Source organism: Malania oleifera, chromosome 11 (genome assembly GCF_029873635.1).
Source record: "Malania oleifera isolate guangnan ecotype guangnan chromosome 11, ASM2987363v1, whole genome shotgun sequence".
Lineage (NCBI taxonomy): Eukaryota > Viridiplantae > Streptophyta > Magnoliopsida > Santalales > Ximeniaceae > Malania > Malania oleifera.
In genome coordinates, this window is record NC_080427.1 from 46,792,140 (window position 1) to 46,810,152 (window position 18,013).

The following is an 18,013-nucleotide window of genomic DNA, read 5'->3' on the forward strand; positions in this document are numbered from 1 at the left end:
GTTAGGAAACCCTAGGGGGGTTAGACTAGAATATTTTGGGGGCTTTCTCAGTAACCAGGTAATGGGATAAACTAAGCTAGTATTTTAGGAAAATTTGTATATTGGTATAGCATTTGATTTCAGGGAAATGAATATATTTATATATGATTTATAATTAGGAAAATGCTGATAAAATGACGGTATGTTGAATATGTGAAAATTTGTTAGTGTGGCATGAGTATAAAATGTTACGAAATACTGTTTTTGGAATTGTGATTATGATACGAACTTTATAATGGGAAAACTGGTGTACGGGCCGAGATTTTTATACGTTTTCCGACGTACGGGCCGTGTTATGTTGTTATTTGCCAGCGTACGGGCTGTGCTATGTTGTTATTTGCCAGCGTACGGGCTGTGCTATGATGTGAATTGCCAGCATACGAGCTGTGCTATGATATGTTTGCTGGCGTACAGACCGTGCTATGATCTGATATGTCAGCGTACGAGTTGTGCTATGATTTGCCGGCGTACGGGCCGAGTTATGATAAAATGTGAAATACCAGCGCACGGGTTGAAGATTTTCATGATACATATATACACATAAAATGATATGATTGATTTGATAATTAATGATATGAAATATCTATGTTTCACAGTTTTAATATATGTTATATGATATCAGAACCTAGTTGGCTTGGTCTTGGCTAGCACTTGCACAGTACCATTGCTATGTGTCCATGGTCTTCGTGATCATGATATTTGTGTTAACGCCGCTGTACGAAGTGGTGTGAGATTGGATGGTCGATGTGGTTTTTTTTTAAGAAGTGTGTGATCGCCCTTGGTGTATGGACCAAGTCAGGTAGACCCATCATACTTACAGACTGTACTTTTGACTTGGCAATTGTCAGCCAACCATTGTCAGGTCCCGCCTTCGGGCCACACAATCCAGTCATGTGGGCGTAATACATGACAACAGCTAACTAACCTACCAGGAATATATATATATATATATTTTTTTGTATTATTATGATATGACATGAAATATGTTTATGAAAATACAGTACGTTCTGTCATGTTTTGATGATATATATGTTATCCCAGATTTGATATAACAGTTACAAATTATATACTATATGGTATATGTATAACACGTAATACTCATGTTGCCACACACTAGTATTAGTTTATTTCCTTTGCTGAGAGGTGTCTCACCCCTAAATTCTATAAACTTTTCAAGAACCCTAAATAGGAAAGCTGAAAAAGCCCCGCTGAATTAGAGCTGTCGTCTACCCTTTTGAAGGGTAAGCTTTGGTAAGGACATTTGGATTTTTTATTTTTTTTTAGGGAAATGTCCCTAGATTTTGTTTGAGATATGTATATATACTGAAATACAGTGGTAGAGTGACTTTGGTCTTTGTAGTAATGTGATAGAAGTTTTGTATTACAATATTGTGATTATATGTTTCCTGTTGCTTAGGCTTTCGTGTTGTGTTCTGATTTATACCTGGTACCCACGGGTCCAGGTGGACTATGATCTGCTAATCTGAGATTGGTAATATTGATAATATAAAAAAAAATGCGAAAATTAAGCAGGTTGTCATAGTTTGGTATCAGAGCCTAGGTTGCTAGGTTCTGTAGACTCTAGAATGCAGAGGAAACGATACCAGAGTCTAGGAATAGATTTAAGGTTGTTCTACAGTCTAGAGGCAGGATTTCCATGGTAGTTTCTGTGTTTTTCCTAGGGTGACGATTTTAGGAAAACCATAGTAAGCTATTGTCGGGTTGTGCTCCTAGAATGTAGGACTGGGGATTAGAAATGAGTTAAAAATGTTGAGATAAGTGGTGAGGATAGGCGGGTAAATTATGAGGATAGGATTACTGAGTTGCAACTGCTATTTTTCAGGATGGATCCAGGAGAAAATAGTGCCCATGCGAGTGGCAGCGATGGAGCAGGACCATCAGGTGCAGCTGGGACCGACTTTGATGCGGTATTACGTAGCGTGGCTCAGCAGGTTATGGCTGAGATCGCTAGGAGTTTGAGGGAGCATAGTGGTTCATTTTCTAGCCATGGGTGCACTATAGAAAAGTTTATGAAGATGAATCCTTTGACATTCTCAGGTGGAGTTGATCTTGCAACCGCCGAGAACTGGATACAGGAGACCGAAAAGGTATTGGCCGTGTTACAGTGTACTTAGGAGCAAAGGGTCCTCTTTACCACCTATATATTGATAGGAGAGGCCGAGAGGTGGTGGACTGCGGTGTGGCTGCTGGAGCAGCGGAGGGTGACTCCTATAGCCATGACATGGGACCAGTTTAAAGAATTATTCTTCAATAGATATTTCCCAGCTACTGTTAGGGAGGCTAAGGTATAAGAGTTCTTGAGTTTGAAGCAGGGACACTTATCCGTCCAGTAGTATGCAACACATTTCATCGAGCTCTCTCGTTTCGCCCCATACATTGTTCCTGATGAAGTGAGGAAAGCTAGCTACTTTGAGAGAGGTTTGAGAAGGAGCATATTTAAGCAGGTGGTGGTGCTGCGGATCCAGGCCTTTGCTGAGTTAGTCGATAGGGCAGCCTTGGCAGAGATTGGTGAGCATCTTGATGCAGAGAAGTAGGGATAGAGGAAAAGATCTGCATCTACCGGCTACCAGCAGGGTCACAGACCGGGTCAGTGGAGGAGAAGAAATCAGGGTAGAGGACGGAGGCAGGAGACGGGAGGACGTGAGGTGCAGACAGGGCAAGGTCCTCCAGTCTATCAGACTTGTGGTAGGAGACACTGGGGAGAGTGTCGAGCTGGTGGTGTGGTATGCTATCGCTGTGGTAGATCGGGGCACATGGTGTGAGATTGCCCTACCCCAGAAGATGTAGTTCCAGCTCCTAGACCATATCGGGGAGGTTATCAGGCGCCATGTGGGGGCCAGTAGAGGAATACGGCTCCAGTTAGGGTGTTTACTTTAACGTCGGGTGAGGTTAAGACAGCAGGTGACATGGTGACAAGTATGGTTATTAGGCTTTCTTTTAAAGTTATTGCATTGTTTGATTCAGGAGCTACACACTCGTTCGTGTCTTCTGTAACGACCTGAATAAAAATGGTATTTAAATAATAAAATAAAGGGAAATGAAAGCCGGAAACAGAAGGAAGCAGTTGACTTCGTCGACAAACGCTTCGCATTTGTCAATGACATTGAACTTTGGAAAGAATAAAGGAAAAGGGGATTAGCAGGGCTTCATCAATGAATACAGGGGATTCGTCGACGAAAGCTTGAGAAAATTCATCGACGAAGACTGAATTTCGTTGACGAAAGAATACCGAGATGGGGTTTGAGCCGACTGAATTTCGTCGATGAAGGACTGAATTTCGTCGACAAAATTAATGAGAATTCGTCGACGAAGGATGGGCTCGTCGATGAAATCCCCTGTTCTATAAATATGAAAATCCGGATTTTGAAGCTTCTTTAAGAAGCTAATCCCTTCTCTCTCTCCTCCTCTTCGATTCTCTCTCTCTCTCTCTCTTTCTCTCTCTCTCTCTTTGATTTTGGCCCCGCCAGTCTCCGGATCGAAGATTTGAGGTTACTACGACGCTCCTGGTGAAGTTCTCTACAAGTTTGCAGGAGCGGATCGTTAGGGAAACGAAGTTGGAAATCATCCCTAAGTTGAGGTAAGACTTTATACTCAATATTCGGAGTTTTGAAAGTTGAAGAAAGTGATATGTGTGTAAAAATACTGAATTTTAATTCTACGAGTTTTCATTTTCAGGGTGTTGAGTTGAGAACCTTGCTGGTGTGGGGAAGATTTTCTTAGGGGCTTTTCAGGAATCAGGTAAGGGGATAAACTAATCTAGTTTTGTTTTGAGAAAATGCATGTATATATATATATAACATTTGGTTTCAGGAAAAATAATTATATATATTTATATGATTTATATTTGGAAAATACTGTGAAAATGATCGTATGACGAATATATGAAAATCTGTTAGTGTGGCATAAGTATAAAATGTATGAGATACTGTTTTCTAGGAATGTATGATATGGGTTTTATGATGGAAAATCGGCGTACGAGCCAAGATATTATATATATATATATATATATATATATGTGATTTTCTAGCGTACGGGCTGTGCTATGTGGATGAGATTTGCCAGCGTACGGGCTATGCTATGTGATTTTCCAGCGTACGGGCTGTGCTATGTGATTTGCTAGCGTATGAGTTGTGCTATGTGATTTTCCGGCGTACGGGCCGAGCTATGTGATTTGCCAGCGTACGGGTTGTGCTATGTGGTTTGCTGGCGTACGGGCCGAGCTATGATAAAATGTGAAATACCGACATACGGGCCGATGATTTTTATGACACATGTATATATGCAAAATGATATGATTAATGTGAAAATTAATGTTATGAAATATCCATGTATCATAGTTTCAGTATATATTATATGATATCAGAACCTAGTTGGCTTGGTCTAAGCTAACACTTGCAAAGTACCGTTGCTATGTGTCCATGGTCTTCATGATCATGATATCTATCTTAACGCCGCTGTACGGAGTGGTGTGAGATTGGATGGTCAATGTGGTTATTTCAAAGAAGTGTACTGTTATCGCCCCTGGTGTACGGACTAGGTCTAGCAGACCCATCGGACCTACAGACTACTGTTTGACTTGGCAGTGGTCGGCTAACCATTGTCAGGTCCTGCCTTTGGGCCACACAACCCAGTCATGTGGGGGTAATACATGAGAATAGCCAGCTAACCTACTAGGGATGTTTTTATGTTATTATTATTATATGAGATGAGATATGCTTCTGAAATGCAGTATGTTCTACCATGTTTTGATATACATATGTTTTTCCCAGATTTGATAAATAGTACTGAATATGATACGTATGGTATATGTAGAATACAAAATACTCATGTTGTCACACACTGGTATTAGTTTATTTCCCCTTACTGAAAGGTGTCTCACCCCTAAATTTTACAAACTTTTCAGGAGCCTCTGATAGGAGAGCGGGAAAAGCCCCGCTGACCTAGTGTTGGATATTTGCCCTTTTTGAAGGGTAAGTTTCTTTTTGTAGGGATAGTTATATTTGGTGGGAAATGTCCCTAGATTTATTTTGGGATGTATATATGGAAATACTGTGGATTATAGCAACTCTGGTATATTGTAATGCATGGTATTGAGATGTACATTATTATATGTTTTCTGCTGCTAGGGCTTCTGCTGTATGTTCTGATACATCCCGGGTATCCACGAGTCCAGGTGGATGGTGACCTACTGATCTGGAATGTAATGATGATGATTTATATATATATATATATATATATATATATAAAGGAAAAAAATATGTGAAAATTGAGCAGGTCGTGACCTCTTCGGGGTGTGTTAAATTATCTGGGGTTGAAACACAACTATTAGAAGTTGAATTGCTGGTATCTACACCGACTGGGTTAGTGGTGTGGTGTAATAGGGTGCTCCGGGGTTGTCCAGTTGATATTCAAGGAAAGACTTTGTTGGCTGATTTGATAGTACTAGATATGCACGGGTTTGATGTTATCTTTGGCATGGATTGGCTAGCATCTAATTTTGTCAGCATAGAATGTCGAGCACGAGAAGTGATATTCAGACCTCCGGGGAAAGCAGAATTCAAGTTCATAGGATCACGAGTGCAATCCCTACCTTAGCTAGTTTCAGCTATTCAGGCCAAAAGACTACTGTTGAGTGGTTGTCAGGGGTTTGTGGTGGTTGTGAAGGAGATGTCAGAGAATGAATTGAAACTTGCTAGCACGCCTGTAGTAAAGGAGTTTACAGATGTTTTCTCGGATGAGTTACTAGGCTTGCCACCCGATCGTGAGGTAGATTTCCCTATTGATTTACTTCCAGGTACAACACCGATTTCTAAGGTACCTTACCGGATGGCACTAGAAGAGTTGGTAGAATAGAAGAATCAGTTACAAGATCTGCTTGATAAGGGCTTCATATAACCTAATGTATCTCCGTGGGGAGCTCCAGTTTTATTTGTGAAGAAGAAAGACGGGACTATGAGGATGTGTATAGACTATAGGGAGATTAATAAAATGACAATCAAGAACAAGTATTCTCTACCCCGTATCGACGATTTGTTTGACCAGCTCCAGGGTACACAGGTGTATTCAAAAATTGACCTCCGATTCGGCTACCATAATGTAAAGGTGAAAGCAGAAGACGTCTCGAAGACGGCCTTCAGGACTAGGTACGGGCATTACGAGTTTCTTGTTATGCCGTTTGGTTTGACGAATGCTCCTGCAGTATTTATGGGCTTGATGAACAGAGTCTTCCCCCAATACCTAGACCAGTTTGTTGTTATTTTTATTGATGATGTATTGGTTTATTTGAAGAGCTATAAGGAGCATGAGACGCACTTGAGACAGGTTTTGCAGACGCATCGGGAAAAGAAGTTGTACGCCAAGTTCAGTAAATGTGAATTTTGACTGGAGAAGGTCGTGTTCTTGGGGCATGTTGTATCTGGAGACGGGATTTCTGTGGATCCTAGCAAGATTGAGGCTGAAGTGAATTGGGCTAGATCGAGAAATGTCCACGAGATCAGAAGTTTCTTGGGGCTAGCTGGCTATTATTGCCGTTTCGTTGAGGGATTCTCAGCCTTGTCGGGACCTTTGACACGACTGATGAGGAAGAATGTCAAATTTGAGTGGGACGACAGTTGTGAGCAGAGTTTTCAAGAACTGAAGTGAAGATTAGTCACAGCACTAGTATTGGTTATCCCATCAGGGGGTGAGGGGTATTTCATTTACAGTGATGTATCCTTGAAGGGACTTGGTTGTGTATTGATGCAGCATGGTAGGGTAGTGGCGTATGCGTCCAGGCAACTGAAAGAATATGAAAAGAACTACCCTACACATGATCTTGAATTGGCTGTAGTGGTACACGCATTGAAAATTTGGAGGCATTACCTGTACGACAAGCAGTGTGAGATCTTCTCTGACCATAAGAGTTTAAAGTATTTCTTCACGCAGAAGGAACTAAATATGAGGCAAAGAAGGTGGTTGGAGCTGATAAAGGATTTTGATTGTACCATCAGTTATCACCTGGGGAAAGCAAACGTGGTAGCTGATGCTTTGAGCAGGAAATCCAGGGAACCAGTGTTGGCGACCATAGAGACCCTGTATCCGATCATGATGGATCTGGAGAACCTTGACATAGAGTTGGTAGAGAGTGAGCTTCCAATATGTATTGCCAGCCTAGTAGTACAACCTACTCTGCAAGAAAGAATTAAAGCCGCTCAAAAGGAAGACCTAGAATTAGTAGAGGTGATAGACAGAGTACATAATGGTCAGGGGGAGGATTTCAGTATTGCAGATGACAGAACTTTGCGGTTCTGTTCCAGATTATGCATTCTTACTGATACTGAGATCAGGAGGACTATTTTAGAGGAGGCTCACAGATCTTTGTATACAGTTCATCCCGGCAGTACGAAGATGTACAGAGATCTGCGAGAGTCATACTGGTAGAGTGGAATGAAGAGAGAGATCGCTGAGTATGTAGCCGAGTGTTTGACGTGCCAGCAGGTAAAGGCTTAGCACTAGAGGGCGGCAGGACAGTTACAGCTGTTATTTATCCCAGAGTGGAAGTGGGATCATATATTTATGGACTTCGTGTCAGGACTGCCGACAACATTACATGGTCAGAATTCCATCTGGGTGATTGTTGACCGTTTAACTAAGACCGCCCACTTTATACCTATCAAGATCAGTTATCCCCTCAGCCGTTTAGCGGAGATTTATGTCCAGGAGATAGTTCGTTCTCATGGGGTGCCAATATCGATTGTGTCAGATCGAGACCCGCATTTTACGTCACGATTTTGGAAGAGCTTGCAGGAGGCTCTGGGGTCTCAGTTATCGTTTGGCACGACATTCCATTCTCAGTTAGACGGGCAGACTGAGAGGACGATACAGATACTGGAAGATATGCTCTGAGCGTGTGTATTAGACTTAGGGGGTAGTTGGACTCAGTTCATGTCACTGGTAGAGTTCGTGTATAATAACAGTTACCAGTCCAGCATTGGTATGACAACATTTGAGGCTCTATATGGTAGGAGATGTCGATCTCCTTTGTTTTGGGATGAAGTGGGCGAGCGGGGAGTAGTGGGGCCCGAGATTGTGCAGCAAGCGCGTGATAAGGTTCGGCTTATCAGAGACAAGGTCAGTGCAGCTCAGAGCCGACAGAAAAGTTATGCTGATAATTGCCGCAGAAATCTGGAATTTGATGTGGTGAATCATGTGTTTTTGAAGGTAGCTTCGATGAAATAGGTTATGCGATTTGGGAAGAAGGGCAAACTTAGTCCTAGATTTATCAGTCCATTTGAGATTTTAGATAAAGTGGGACTGGTAGCCTACAGGCTAGCTTTACCACCTATGTTATCCAAGATCCACGACGTATTCCATGTTGCTATGTTGAGAAAATACGTCGCAGATCCTTCTCATATCATAAGTTATGGTGAGTTGGAGCTTAGTGATTCACTAGTGTATGAGGAGGTACCAATACAGATTCTGGATAGGAAAGTACAGGAGTTACGTAACAAGAAGATTCCTCAGGTAAAAGTTTTATGGAGGAATTACGCAATTGAAGAGGCTTCATGGGAATCTGAGGAATTGAAGAAATAGAAGTATTCGCATCTATTCCAAGAAGTTTGATTGGGTAAAATGTAAGTAGTTAGGTAATATTTTCTTTTGAAGGTACATGTAATGGTTTTAGTACTATAGCATTTTAGTTTTGGGAGAAGTTTTCTTTTGTGTATGTAATCTCCCAGGACTTGGAATGTAACCACGGTATTCCTCCGCCATAAGTGAGGGTAAGTAATAAAATAAGCAGACCATTTTGCCTAATAAGGGATGATGAATTATACGAATAGTAAATTTCGAGGACGAAATTTTATAAGGAGGGGAGAATTTAACGACCCGAATAATAATGGGATTTAAATAATAAAGAGGAAGGGAAATGGAAAACAGTAACAAAAGAAGGAGGTCGGAAGCGTTCGTCGACAACATTGCACTTTGGAAGGAATAACCGAGGGGAATTAGCAGCAGGGCTTCGTCGACGAATACAGGGGATTCATCGACGAGGGCTTAAGAGAATTCGTCGACGAAGATTAAATTTCATTGATGAAGAAATACTGAGAGAGGTTTGAGCCGACTGAATTTCATTGACCAGAACTGAATTTCGTTGACAAAATTACTAAAGGATTCGTCGACGAATGACGTGGCTCATCGACGAATTCCCTGCTCTATAAATATCAAAATCCAGATTTTAACTTACAAACGAAGCCAACTCTCTCCTTTCTCTCTCCCCTTCGGTTTTCTCTCTCTCTCTCTCTCTCTCTTCGATTTCGGGCTAAATTTATGTCGGATCGACAGTTTTGTTAGCTTTGGTGCAATCCCAAGAGGGGGGGGGGGTGAATTGGATATTTAAAATTTATCGCTTAGGTTAAACTAGGTAAACAGTATTACTAAACCTAGGGTTTGTTTATGCAAATGTAAACCTAATAATTCACAATATAACATACACGTGCAGTAAGTAAATTGCGAAAATGTAAATGAACACGCACGATATGTTCTCGAGGTTCGGCCAACAGTGCCTACGTCCCCACCTCTAACTCACAAGCCAGAGGATTCCACTAATAACTCACTTAAGGGTGGAGTGGCATCGTTTACAACTAGGTCAAATTAACACAGGGCTGACCTCAACCTTAACTAGGTCAATTAGAGGGGCTGACCTCAACCTTAACCAGGTCAATTAGCGGGGTTGATCTTAACCTACACGCCTTAACAGGACGACGCACCTAGATTTCCTAAGCTAGTTTAAGCCAATCTGGGACTATTCTAGGGCTAGTCTCCCTCTTTAGGCCCGTGCCTGAAAATGCAACAGATGTGTATAAAATTTGTACACAGAAATATGCTTCTACAAAAGCAGATGTGTGCACCAATACAGCTCAATCAATAAAGCAAGCACGAATGATATGTAGATATGTTCAGTGCTTTGATGTGTGCTAAACACTCAATCAAGTATGATAATCAATCAAGATCTAGAGTGTGTATCTAAGCAAGATTTGAAATACAATATTCGAATATCACAAAATCAGATCAGGGTTTCAAATATGCTAAGCAAGATAGATTAAACAAACTCAATACAATATTTCAATGTTTAAAGCACAATGGAGTTGTTTAAAAGACTAGCTTTTCGCAAAAGGATTTTTGCACACAAAATCTAGGTTTAGGTATCTTGCAACAACAATGCAAGAACCACAACCCTCAAAGTCTTCCCACACAAGATTTATCAAATGAAATCCGTGGAAGAACTTTAGGCTATACTCTCAAATAAAATCAATCAAATTTTATACCAAAAGAGAGTATGAGCTAGAGAGATTATGCACTATAGCCTTATAGAAATACTCACAATACTTAGAGAAATCAAGATTGAAGAGTGTGTGAGTGTTTACAAGAAGTATTTGGCTAATATAGGATTTTGAGAGTTGAGAGAGTTTTGCCCTAATCAAATTTTGCTAACCCCTGCTAATAATGATAAATGAATGGGTATATATATGCAAGGAGGTATTTTTGACCGTTGGGGACCTATTGGGAATAATTAGGAAAGTTTAATGACCTTTTAAATATTTTAACCCTATTTAAAAAATGTTTAACTGCGGTAAAAATCAGGGCAACCCGAGAGGTCCGGTCGACTAGAAAGGTTTCGGTTGACCAGGACACATATGGTTCGATCGACTAGGGGATTTTTGAACTGAAAGCTTGGTCGACCAGGAGAGGGTGATTTCCCAAATTTCCGAGGTTCGGTCGATCAGGACATTTTGAACTACCTGGTTTGGTCAACCAAACGGCTAGGAATTCTCTCGAGGACCCTCCGGTCGACCAAGTAGTTGGAGAACAAAAGTGCTCGGTCGACCATATGGTCAAAATGTTGACCAGGGAGGGTTTCGGTCGACTAGGAGTTTTGAACTACACTGGCTCGGTCAGCGAGGTGGTCAAACCTTGGCCAGAAAGGGTTTCGGTCGACTAGGAGTTTTGAACTACACTGGCTCGGTTGACCAGGTGGTCAAACTTTGATCAGAAAGGGTTTTCAGTCGACCAGGAGTTTTGAACTACGTAGGCTTGGTCGACCAGGTGGTCAAACTTTGACCAAAAAGGGTTTCGATCGACCAGGAGTTTTGAATTGAAATGATTCAATCGACCAGGACCTTGGTCAACAGTTGAGTTAGGCCTGTTTTGGTCGACCAGGGCAAAATGAACTGCCTTGGTCAGTTGACCGAAAGTGCACCAAGTGTGCATTTCGATCCCATTTCGAAACATATAAACCCTATTCAAGTGCCTAACAAACAAATGTGTAAATGTGTGTGTCTTAGGGTCGCTTGGGGTCCAATTTGAAGACACCGAAAATGTTCGGTGTCGGTCGACCAAAGGGAAAACCCTAAGGTCTTTCTAAGGTCCGTGTAGGTACCTAATGTCCAACTATGGTCAATTTGAGCATACCTACCTATCATGCGTGATGCAAATTATTACAAGCCACATCGGTGTATAGTCTATAATAAAATTACATCCCAGAATGGAGAAACTGAATAATAAATACAAATGCAGCACAAGATTCTTCATTCATCGGCACAAACACCGCACGCCATCATAATAAGTCTTTTAGTCCTGAAGCACGCACAAGGTGAGCCTGCATGCGATTCTCACTACACCCATTAGAACCAAGAGTATTTGTCATAATCAAAACTGGGTGTGACCAATCAAGTCAACAAGTTTGAAGCCACCACGACGCTCCTAGGGAAGTTCTCTCCAAATCTGCCGGAGCGGATCGTTGGTGAAAGCAAGTTGGAAATCATCCCTAAGTTGAGGTAAGGCTTTTTAAGCCAAATTTGGTCTTGCGGTAGTTATAGGAAATGATATACACGTGGAAATACTGAAATTTAATACTGGGAGTTTTCAATTTCAGGGTATTGGTCAGGAAACCTTACGGGTGTTAGACTAGAATATTTTGGGGGCTTTCTTAGTAGCTAGGTAAGGGGATAAATTAAGCTAGTATTTTATGAAAATTTATATATTGGTATAGCATTTGATTTCAGGGAAATGAATATATTTATATATGATTTATAATTGGGAAAATGCTGATAAAATGACGGTATGTTGAATATGTGAAAATCTATTAGTGTGGCATGAGTATAAAATGTTATGAAATACTATTTCTGGAATTGTGATTACAATACGAACTTTATAATGGGAAAACTAGAGTACGAGTCGAGATTTTTATATGTTTGCCGACGTATGGGCCATGTTATGTTGTTATTTGCCAGCGTATGGGCTGTGTTATGTTGTTATTTTCCAGAGTACGGGATGTGCTATGATGTGATTTGCCAGCGTACGGGCTGTGTTATGATATGTTTGCCGGCGTATGGGCCGTGCTATGATATGATATGCCAGTGTACTTGCTGTACTATGATTTGCCGGCTTATGGGCCGAGTTATGATAAAATGTCAAATACCAGCGCACAGGCCGATGATTTTCATAATACATATATATACATAAAATGATATGATTGATCTGATAATTAATGATATGAAATATCTATGTATCACATTTTTAATATGTGTTATATGATATCAGAACCTGGTTAGCTTGGTCTAGGCTAGCATTTGCACGGTACCGTTGCTATGTGTCCATGGTCTTCGTGATCATGATATTTGTGTTAACGCCGCTGTATGGAGTGGTGTGAGATTGGACGGTCAATGTGGTTTTTTTTTTAAGAAGTGTGTGATCGCCCCTGGTGTACGGACTAGGTCAGGCAGACCCATCAGACTTACAGACTGTACTCTTGACTTGGCAGTGGTCGGCCAACCATTGTCAGGTCCTGCCTTCGGGTCACACAACCCAGTCATGTGGGGGTAATACATGACAACAGTCAGCTAACCTACTAGGAATATATATATATTTTTGTTTTATTATGATATGACATGAAATATGTTCATGAAAATGCAGAACATTCTGCCATGTTTTGATGATATATATGTTATCCTAGATTTGATATAACAGTTACAGATTATATACTATATGGTATATGTATAACACAGAATACTTATGTTGCCACACACTAGTATTAGTTTATTTCTCTTACTGAGAGGTGTCTCACCCCTAAATTCTATAAATTTTTCAAGAGCCCCAGATAGGAAAGCGGGAAGAGCCCCGCTAAATTAGAGCTGTCGTCTGCCCTTTTGAAGGGTAAGCTTTGGTAGGGATAATTTGATTTTTTTTTTTTGGGGAAATATCCCTAGATTTTGTTTGAAATATGTATATATACTGAAATACAGTGGTAGAGTGACTCTGGTATTCGTAGTAATGTGATGGAAGTTTTGTATTACAATATTGTGATTATATGTTTCCTACTGCTTAGGCTTCCGTGTTGTGTTTTGATTTATCCCTGGTACCCACGGGTCCAGGTGGACTATAATCTGCTAATCTGAGATTGGTAATATTGATAATATAAAAAAAATGTGAAAATTAAGCAGGTCGTCACACCTCACTTGGCGGGTACGGGGTGTCATAAGGTGGTATCATAGATATAATTCAAATAACACTTTGGACCCTAGTTTTGGGTTCGGGGCATTACACAAGGTAACTCTTCAGTTATGGTGGGGAATAGTGTACAAGAAGAGGAGATTTCAATTCAAGAATCTTCACAGCAGCAAGAATCAATTGTTTCTTAGAGGCCAAGATGAGAAATTCAAAAACCTGCTTAGTATACTAATATGGTGGCCTATGCACTTCCATTTGTGGATGATAATGCTTCTCACACTTTCAAAGAAGCAATGAGGAACTTTGAATCAGACAAGTGGAAAAGAGCGACGAATGAAGAGATGCAGTCTTTTCATCAGAATCAGATTGGGAGCTAGCCCAACTGCCCAAGGGTAAGAAAGCAATTGATTGCAAATGAGTTTATGTAAAGAAAGAAGGATTTTCTAATGCAAATAATGTTCGCTTCAAAACTAGATTGGTAGCTAAGGGCTATACACAGAAAGAAGGCATTGATTATAATGAGGTATTTTCTCCAGTTGTTAAACATTCTTCCATTTGAATTTTGTTGGCTTTGGTAGCACAATTTTATCTTGAATTAGTTCAGCTCGATGTAAAAACTGCATTTTTACATGGTGATTTGGAGGAGGAAATCTATATGACTTGGTTAGATGGATTTTAGGTTGCTGGAAAAGAAAATTGGGTATGTAAATTGGGTAAATCGTTGTATGGTTTAAACTAGTCTCCAAGATAGTGGTACAAATGATTTCATCAGTTTATGATGGGTCACAAGTACATCAGAAATAAACATGATCATTGTGTTTATTTTCGCAGACTATAAAATGGATCTTTTATATTTTTACTCTTGTATGTTGATGATATGTTGATAGTTTCAACGAACAGGGAAGAAATCAACAAGTTGAAAAGTCAGTTAAATCAAGAGTTTGAGATGAAAGATCTTGGTGAAGCAAACGAAGATACTTGGCATGGAGATTCGTAGAGACAAAATGAGAGGAAGAGTTAGTTTGTCTTAGAAATAGTATTTGAAGAAGGTAGTACAAAGTTTTGGCATGTCTGAGCAGTCAAAACTAGTAAGCACTCCTCTTGCTCCTTATTTCAAACTTATTGCAGCTTTATCTCCTAAATTAGACGAGGAACATAAGTATATGTCAGAGGTTCCTTATGCAAGTGCTGTTGGTAGTCTGATGTATGCAATGGTTTGTATTAGACTTGATATTTCACAAGCTGTTAGTATGGTGAGCATGTATATGCATGATCTAGGTAAAAGACATTAGCAAGTTGTGAAATGGATTTTGAGATATATTATAAATACGATTGATGTTGGTATAGTATTTGAGAAAAATAATACTATTGAACAATGGGTTGTTGGATATGTGGATTCTGATTTTGCTGGTGATTTGGATAAACGTCAATCAACTACTGGATATGTTTTTACATTTGCTAATGGTCCAGTGGGTTGGAGGTCTACCTTATAGTCGACCATTGCCTTGTCTACAATAGAAGTAGAGTACATGGCAGCTTCAGAAGCTGTTAAGGAAGCTATTTGATTGCAAAGTTTACTTGAAAATTTGAGAGTTGTTTAAAAGCACATTATTGTATTATGTGATAGCCAGAGTTTTATTCATTTTGCAAAGAATCAAGTCTACCATGCACGAACGAAGCACATTGACGTTTGATTTCATTTTATGCTGGATATTATTGATGGAGGCAAGATACTTCTTCAAAAGATTGCTACAGCTGAAAATCCTGTAGATATATTGATCAAGATTGTGACAACTTGATCAATATCCTGCAAGTCTGAATATTTTTAGAAGGCGCCGATGATGTGGAATTCCAGAAAATGTTGGTGACTAAAAAATTTGTTGAATTTATCATTAAGGTGGAGATTTGTTGTTTTTTGTCCACATTGATAAAATAATTTCACATTGGTAGAAAAAGTTGTTTTGAACTTTTTCTTTGTTTGTTCCACATTGGTGAGAAGTGTTTTTTAGACTTGAAATTGAAGTAATATAAAGAGCTCAACTCTCTATTTGTAAAACACACATCAAAATTGTACTTTATTAAGAAGTAGTGAATTGATCGTCTACACTCGATGACGTAAGTAATTCTGTACCAAACCTCGTTAAATTCTTATCTTGTTCTTTTTTCTCTCTTTTATTATTATTTTCTGCATTACTTTAGTTTCTTATACATTCAATAGCATTAGTCGTAGTATTGGTGTTTGGTACAAGTGGGGTGCCAGGCACAACACGGGTCACGGGTCACTCGTCAGATTTCAACTTGTTTTGCAACCCCTATATGTAGGCTTATAAATTTATCAGAATTGCTAGCGCTTCCATATATACTTTCAAATAATTCCATTTGTATTCGTTTTTTCTTTTCTTGCATTCCATATTATAATTAATTCAGATGAACAATATGATGCCATAGTTTTCTTTCCGACTTAATTATGGGTCCGTTTAGATCAAGGATTTTGTGTGGGAAAAGGAAAGGAAAAGAAAGGAAAATAGAGAGGAAACTTATTTTTCCTTATATTTTTTCTTCTCTATTAAATATTATCAAAAATAAAAGTTTGTTTTAATATAATTAAAAATTAAGAAAAACTAAACATTAATGATATGTAAAATCAAAATTTTGCTCATGGATTTGACATATATATATATATATATATATATATTACCATTTTTCTCAATAACCAAATATAAAAATGTGAATTCTTTGATATTTTTCTCTTTTTTTTCCACTATTTTCTAAGTTTCAAATGGAACCTATTCGTCTCCTCACGTAATCCTGTCCCTTCAACGTTCAAACACAAACCACCTCCGAATTGAACACTTTTACACCAATCCATAAAAAGGCACTATAATAAACAATATTTGGTCTCATCAAACCCTAAAACAATTAAAAGTAAATATTATTCAAAACCAAAATCCTCAAACATACATACATATATATATATATATATATACATACATACATATATATATATATATATATATATATATATATATATATATATATATAGCTCTGTCCAATTTGGCAACCGTCATGGTGTTTGAAAAATGAGAAGAAACTAGAAAGAAGAAGATTAGAGAATGGGAGAAAGTAGAAAGGGGTGGGAGGTGATGTAAGCTATATATATGTATATATGTGCAAATAAATGTAAATGAAGTTTGTATAATGGCAACTAACGTCAATTGTGGAATTTGAAGATTCAAAAATTTCAAAGTAGGTTGAATAATCTGTGCACACTTTTCAAATTTAAGGGGAAAGAGGGCCCCCAGCCCTCCGTGGTGGCTGCATCCCCTCCATGCACATTTACCCCATTCATTCATTCATTCATTCATCCATCCATTCATCCATTCATCCATCCATTCTCTCTCTCTCTCTCTCTCTCTCTCTCTCTCTCTCTCTCTCTCTCTCTCTCTCTCTCTCTCTCTCTCTCTCTCTCTATATATATTTTCAAACTTCAACTGCACATGCTTTCCACCAGACCTGCCCTTTTTGTAGTGTCTGAACTTGAAACCCTCGTTAAACCCATCTAAAACCCCACGTGCTCTCTCTTTCTCTCTCCCTCTCTAGTTTCATTTTCCATGGAAAATTTGGCCTTTGATAGTGGGCAGCTGAAGCAGAAAGAAAGGGTGTCATGATGCATCTACCTGTGGTCAAAGAACTTCAAATTTTATAGCTCTCAATAGCTTTTTGTTATTTTAATTAATTAACTGTTTAATTGCGAGCTTAATAATATAGAAAATGTGTCAATTTGGAATGCCAAGAAAATTGGTCAATGAAGAGAATAATTTTATGGGTTAAAGAGAAAATACATTAATGTATTGTACTGAAAGCAAAACAATTCTATTAATTTTACTCTTTTCACATCTCCTAAATACTACCCAAGAGAGCCCCATGTTTAGTATCCATATTTTTGTTGTGTAACATATTCATGTTCCCCCCCCCCCCCTCTTTCTTTATTCGGTGTCGTACACCATGTTTTAGTTATGCATTTAAATGAATGATTATTTTTTTTCATACGGAAGTAAAATCAACTTTATAAACTCTATTTTAGATGGATAGGTTGAGTCTCACTTCCTTTCATTATTAGTTCAACCTTTTGATTTTTGTTTGGTAGGTTTAATTTTTTTGATTTTTTATTTGATTTGATTTTATTATTTTTGTTTTTGATAGGTCTGTTTAGATTTATTTCTTATTTAATTTTGTTTGGATTTGTAATCCTTTTTTGGTTGGTTATTGGTGTTGTTTTTAGGAGACATTCAATTTCTTTATTTGTAATCTCTCAATGCTTGTCTTGTAATCACAATATTCCTTTACAAAAAATGAGGGCATATCAATAAAGTTTGCGTTTTTTTTTTTTTTTTTAAAAGATTCTTTTAAGTACTAATCAAGTATATTTATATGGATTTTCATCCTTTTTTTATCGTGTATAATTTGT